This window comes from Nuphar pumila, chromosome 9 (assembly GCF_984573655.1).
Source record: "Nuphar pumila chromosome 9, dmNupPumi1.hap1.1, whole genome shotgun sequence".
Lineage (NCBI taxonomy): Eukaryota > Viridiplantae > Streptophyta > Magnoliopsida > Nymphaeales > Nymphaeaceae > Nuphar > Nuphar pumila.
In genome coordinates, this window is record NC_143257.1 from 127,485,207 (window position 1) to 127,492,137 (window position 6,931).

Below are 6,931 nucleotides of genomic sequence, written 5' to 3' on the forward strand. Positions count from 1 at the left end.
CCCACCAATGTGTCAGGATTGATTTCGTTGCAAATCCTTGGCATACTGTCTCCTTATGATTTTTTTTTTAAGGCCACCCGATTATTCTTATATGAGAATTTTCGAATCTAGGTGCTATCCTCACCTGTGGGATTATGCGAAGAATAAATTTGATCCTCGAGCTCTGTCGTGTGTTTTTTTGGGCTATAGCGATATTTACAAGGGATACAGATGTTTACATTCAGCCAGTGGACGTGTCTACATAAGCAAGCATATCATTTTTTATGAATGCAATTTGCCTTTTCAACCAGACCAACACGGGCAAAATCGTGGGCGTATTCAACCAGAACTTGTCTCTTTTACTGAATGGATGTATCAAGTAGAACATGATGTTGAACCAAATCAGCAAACTACTCTTGATACTCGCAATGTTAGCAGCCCTGATGATGAACATATTGAATCTATCCCCGTCTCACATGATCATGGATCAACTGAAGACTATGGTAGCCCAAATGACAACCATACCTCCACCATTGAAAACACTTCCTCCCTTCTTGCCCCCTTGCCTTCGCAACCTACGAACATTCATTCCATGACTACTAGAGCCAAGGACGGCATCGCCAAACCTAATCCCAAGTACTTCTTGGCCTCTTTGTGTAAAAACCCAGTGTTCGTTGTTGTTGTTTTTGCTGTTTTATTTATTTTGAATTTAATTGTTAAGGTTAAGTTCTCATATTTTCCTGTACATGGATATTTTTACATGGATCGACCATTGATGGGCAAAATCGCCTTTAAGGTTTATGAGTGTAAGGTATAGATATAAAATAACGATTCTGGCCAGCATGATTGGAATAGTAAAATCCCTTTCCTTCTTTGTCTTGAGTTATTAAAAACAATTAATTAAAAGGTAGATTTGGTTAGTGATTTAATGACCCCTAATTTAAGTAGGTGAAGATAGAAGGTTGGATTGTTAGGAGGTAAGTAGCACACGTTTTGGAAAATTTATTTAGAAAGAAAGCTACTGTAGCAAGGAATTTTGGTAAATAGATTTTTCCTAGATGGCAAGCTTAAAAAAAAAAGGGGGTGGCTGAAAGGTTGGGTTGGCTGTTAGGATTAACAACGTAAGGGGAAGGTAGCCTTAAAGGAAGGCATGAGATACTGATGGAAAGACTACAACTTTGAAACAAAGAAAAGAATTTGTTTTGTTGTAAAAGAGAGAAGGAGACGTGGACTGCATCCTCAAACAAGCTTTTAGAAAAAAAGGAGAGAGGGGGAAAGAGAACTGGAGATCGATAGAGGAGCTTGAGCAACGGAGTGTGTTGATCACAACCTTCTTGCACAAGAGAGCGAAGGACCGAAGCGATTTGAAAAAAAAAAAAAGGTACGGTGGTTCAGATTTTGGCTTATGATTATGTGCAGCATGTATATGAACTATAGGTTTTTGAGGAAATTTAAAACTGTATTTCATGCATTTGGATTTCCAAAAGATTGAAAAAAAAAAAAAATATCAAACTCTACACGTTAATGGGTATGGGACCAGACGTTAGTATGTGTTTCAAGAGGGCTTGGAGATTTGGTATACATGGGTCTGTGTTTGTACAGGTGTTCCTCAGCATATAAAACAAAAGGTAAGCATAAGATTTATATGGAACGTTAGGTGTATATTAACTTATATTATGTGACTTCATGCATGTACTTTAGTATGGCATTAAGATGGGGCAGCCTGTGCAATTTAGTGGTTGTAGAATTCAGCGTGAGGGCATGGTTGAAACCAAATTAAAACTGTATTTAATGCCTTTGGATTTCCAAAAGATTGAAAAAAAAAAAAAATCAGACTCTACACATTAATGGAGATGGGACCAGACGTTAGTATGTATTTCAAGAGGGCTTGGTGAAAAAAAAAAAGAGGTAAGCATCAGATTGATATTGGACGTTAGGTGTATGTTAATGTATATTATGTGACTTTCTGCATGTACTTTAGCATGGCATTAAGATGGGGCAGCCTGTGCAATTTAGTGGTTGGAGAATTCAGTGTGAGGGCATGGGTGAACCCATGTATTAGATATTTGTTTTAATGGATATAGATTACTCATATAACTGTGAGTTATAACTGTTATGATTTCATTGAATGCAAGTACCTCGTATTATTTTTTTTGAATGGCTTGGTATTGTATTGATAATATATGATGGTAAATGGCTGAACATAATAGGGTATTGATAACATGATTTACAAACCAGATTTTAGTCATACATGGTTTTAATGGCTTGGTATTGTATTGATAATATATGATGGTAAATGGCTGAACATAATAGGGTATTGATAACATGATTTACAAACCAGATTCTAGTCATACAGGGTTTTAATGACATACTGGTTTCTATCAGACTGTATAAACAGAAAAAAAAAAATAACTTGGGTCAACTAGTGACGTGCAAATCTCAGCGAGCCGATGGAATTTTTAGGCATGTCTTGGCATTTTGGAATCATCGAGATGTTCGTTAACTGGTCCCCGAATGATGTTGAATGGGTCTGAGTTCTAATTTTTCAGCAAAATTAGTCTTTTCAGAAGTTTATCAAGAGATACCCGTTTTAGACAGATTATGTTAAAATGACCAAACTTATTTGTTTCATAAATTCTGGTAAAAGTTTTGTGTGTTTGAAATAGAGTTCTTTTGGTTCAGATATAAAAGTACGTATTTGAATCCAACACCCCAACGAAAATTTATAAAGGGCACTTGGATAATGTACATGGAGGATATCATTTTTTTTGTGTTCTATGGTTTTATTTTCTCTAGTTTAAATTCGTCATGTTTGTAAAAACACCTCAACCCTTGTACCCTGGACCAAGTTGTACATATGTCGTGTACCCTAAATGGGGAAGTGGAACTCCTCTTGAGGGAGTATAATAAGTCAGGACTTCTGTTTGCCTACGGAGAGGGTAGGTGGTACCAGGCTCAGGGATTTCTGTTATATTGTTTGGAGAGCAAGGCGTCTCCTCGGTCCACCCAGCCCGGTTGTCCTAGGGGGACTTAGATAGTTACACGGGGAAGCCCGGTGACTAGCCCTACTGACTGAGCTCAATTTGAAAAGCTCACTATGGGACCTCCCGATCTTTGGATCGCCCTAGTGGGAGCAACGGCCGTGGGTACCGCGGTCCTCTGTATGTGACTATTGGAATTGATGGCTTGGGTTTTGACTAATGGTCAACCCTAACTTTTGTGGTCCAGGGACAACATGGAACAAAAGAATATGTATATAAGTTTGCTATGGAACATATTTCTATACATACAAATGATTTTCTAATGCCATGTTTTCATATGCTATGATCTTTACTGTTGTACTTTGAGAGGCTAACCTCTCCGTTGAAAATGTTACAGGTTCTGATTGATGGCGTGGCGTTGGACAAGGCTCGACGAGTGTGTTGCTTTAGGGATTTGGTTTTGGGCTGTTTTGTTACATTTTGAGACTTATTCTACTGATTCTTAAATTATGAACTTGAATTTCCAATAAGATGGTTTGTTCAGTTATTTGTTTGTAGCGAGCCCAAATTTACTATGTGTTTCAAAAAAAAAAATGGTTACAAATTTTGTGTTAAATTTGGGGCGTTACACTTTGGATATACCTTCTGAACCAAAAAATCTCAAAGTTGCTTTACAAAATCCCCAATGGTATGCTGCCATGAACGAGAAAATGTGTGCTTTACAAACCACACATACATGGGACTTAGTCCCTAGAACATCTTATATGAATGTTGTAGGCAGTAAACGGGTGTTTAAAACCAAGTTAAAGGCCGATGGCACTCTCGAGCGTCTCAAAGCTCGCCTTGTAGCAAAAGGCTTCACCCAACTTCCTGGAGTTGACTATCTCGAAACTTTTTCTCCCGTTATAAATCCTACTACTATATGAATTGTTATCTCTCTTGCTCTCTCTCAAGGATGGCAAATTCGGCAATTGGATATCAAGAATGCTTTCTTACATGGTTTTTTAGAAGAACCTGTGTACATGGAGCAACCTCATGGTTTTACTGACTCCAGCAAACCCGACCATGTTTGTTGGCTCAATCGGGCTCTATATGGTCTCAAACAATCTTCAAGGAAATGGTTTGATAGGTTCAGTTCTTTTCTTCTACAACTTGGTTTTTTTTGTAGTGTGGTGGATTCCTCTCTTTTCATATGCCACACCCCTGTCGGGACTATTTATCTTCTCCTTTATGTCGATGACATAATCATCACCGAAAGTAGTTCCCACTATTTTCAAACCATTATCTCTCAGCTAAGCACCGAGTTCGCCATGAAAGACTTAGGGTCTTTACATCATTTCCTTGGAGTACAGGTTCAACTGTTTTCCGACAAACTATTTCTTAATCAGGCACGTTATGTTCAAGAGATCCTTGAATGCACTCACATGGCCGCCTGCCGCCCTATCTCCACACCAATGGTCGCCTGGCCCAAACCACCAGGTGATGCTCCTCCCTACAATGATGTTCGGCACTACCAAAGCATTGTCGGGAGTTTACAATATCTTACTTTCACCCGGCCGGATTTATCTCATAGTGTCAACTATATTTGCTAGTTCATGCATGCTCCCACACAATATCATTTTCAGCTTATTAAAAGAATTCTTCGGTACATCAAAGGGACCTTGCATTATGGGACTCACCTCTTATCTTACAACCCTACTGTTCTCTATGGGTTTTTTTATGCCGATTGGGCTGGATGCCCCCTCACCCAGAAATCAACTACCGGATATTGCCTTTACCTTGGCGGCAATTGCATTTCATGGAGCTCCAAACGGAAACCGACTGTTGCCCGATCTAGTTCTGAAGCCGAATATCGGGCTCATGCATCCACCTCAGCAGAAATTACATGGGTCACCTTCTTGCTTCGAGATCTTGGGGTCTACATTGCTCAACCTCCCGTCATCTTCTGTGACAATTTATCTGTCTTATACACGACTGTGAATCCTGTTTTTCACAATCAAAGCAAACACATCGAAGTTGATTATCACTTCGTTCGGGAAAAAGTTGCTCAAGGCCAACTGGAAACTCGCTTCGTTTCTTCCGCTGATCAGGTTGCTGACATATTCACTAAACCTCTCGCTAAGGCTTCCTTTCATCCGTTCCGCATCAAGCTTGGCCTCTCCATTCTTCCGCCGCCTAGCTTGACGGGGGGTAATAATGGTACCAGTCAAACAGAACCTGCAGAGCCTGGTCCAGATTCAGATCTGCCTGCCCCGGTTCAGAATTCTGATAACACCAACCCTGTACAAGATGAAGATAACATCTGTTCCAAACAGAATTCAGCTGTAAACCAATCTTCCCCAGCTGGCGATACGCTGAACTTCTATAGTGTTGTTCAGAGGGATAATCATTGTAGCCGAGTTGCATGGAAAAGGCTATATATGTTGCAACTGGCATAAGTAAAAATAATAAGAGAAAAAAGATCAGATTTCCCGTGGAAGTAGGCACTAACAGGCCCAACCACGTAAAACTTCTTGTGTGTTTTCTTCTTAGATCACTACCCCTTTGCACCCGGGTTCAACCGTTGGGGCAACTGTTGCTTTTAAGAAAGCGCCATTGTTGCACACCTCCAAGCATCAGTCCCATCTATTCCTACAGAAGAAAAATCTAGAAATTTCAACACTGGCAAGTTTAAGCTGCGTACCGCCATTGTCTGTGGCCGAAAGTTTTTCATCTTCTTCATCGTTGTCCACTGACTTCGACACAACACCTTTGCTCGATTCACTCTTCAACCGCTTATCATCCTTCTTCGGTGTGACTTCAACTGCCTTCTTCCTCGCACTCGGCGCTACAAAGTCTTCTCCATCATCATCATCTCCCTTACGTATGTTTTTCCCCAATGGTGGTCTGATATCATCAGAGTCTTCGTCCACCACATTGCTCTTCTGGGCCTTTCTTTTTGCAGAATTTTTTCTCAGGTTTAATCTCTTCTTCCGGTTTCTGTTTCTCCTTACCTCTTGTGCTGGTGGCAGACGCAAAGTGTTTACTAGTTTTCTTTCTTCCCGAATTTGTTTCGTTCCCCAAAATCTGATTTTTTAAAAAAATTAAAAACTGGATATATATTATCAACGTCGTTGTTGCTTCTTGCCCCAGCAAAACCACGGTGCACGTAAAATTTCTAGAAAATGGAAAAGCAAGAATAAGCAGAATTACGAAATTTTTGATAGAATTACCGGTTTTGCAGGTTGGGCTTTGGCGGGAGCGGGTTTCTCCGATTTGGGGAGGGCCCCATTGCCCTTGTCATGCTGTTTCATGATTCCAGATATCCGACTGCAATACACGAGAAATTTACAGAAAATGACAGCGATCAGACTTAGTAAAACCACAAACAAGCAAAATCCGTCTTTCGTGCAAAGGGAGACGTAAAAAGAAGTCAAAATTTAAGAACCCCAATCTCACCATGGTGTAAAAGATATCTGAGAGCGATCGCCTACTCGTTTACTCTTCTTTTACCTTATGACAGAGGCTCCACCAAAAGGATTGTCATTGCCTTCTACATTCGAACTCTTCCGAGATTGGAATCGCGACTCTTCTAAGGTTCATAGCTGATGTTCCCCAATGAAGGAGAGCGTGAGAGGGACCGAATGAAGGATAGAAGAAAAGGAAGCGTTTTTCGCCGCCAACGAGAAGAGAGAAAATTGGCGGCAAATTCATTCGGTTCATTTTGTTTTGCCTTCCCTTCTCTATTTCAGAGAAAATTAAAGAAAAACAGAAAATAAACAAATAAAAAGAAGAAGAATTGAAGACGTTTTACCGAGCACAGAGCGAGCTTCTTCATCGTTGCTGCAAATGACCTTTCTTCAATTCGATTCGACGGCGAAAGCCTCCACGTCACATGGATGCAAACGGATCACATGTAATGTAATATCCGACCCGAAAACATGTTATTTCCGGAAAGATTTTAATGTGCATTCTGATCAGATTCGGGTTTG

At 40.2% G+C, this 6,931-nt stretch overlaps 1 long non-coding RNA gene across 1 annotated transcript; it reads right to left on the bottom strand.

The window, feature by feature from the left end:
- Positions 1–5,751: 5,751 nt before the first annotated feature.
- On the bottom strand, positions 5,752–6,931 carry LOC149829397 (uncharacterized). The gene is made up of 3 exons (XR_016434235.1): positions 6,399–6,931; positions 6,173–6,269; positions 5,752–6,026 (listed from the first exon to the last, which is right to left on the bottom strand). It is a non-coding gene; the product is annotated as an uncharacterized LOC149829397 (long non-coding RNA).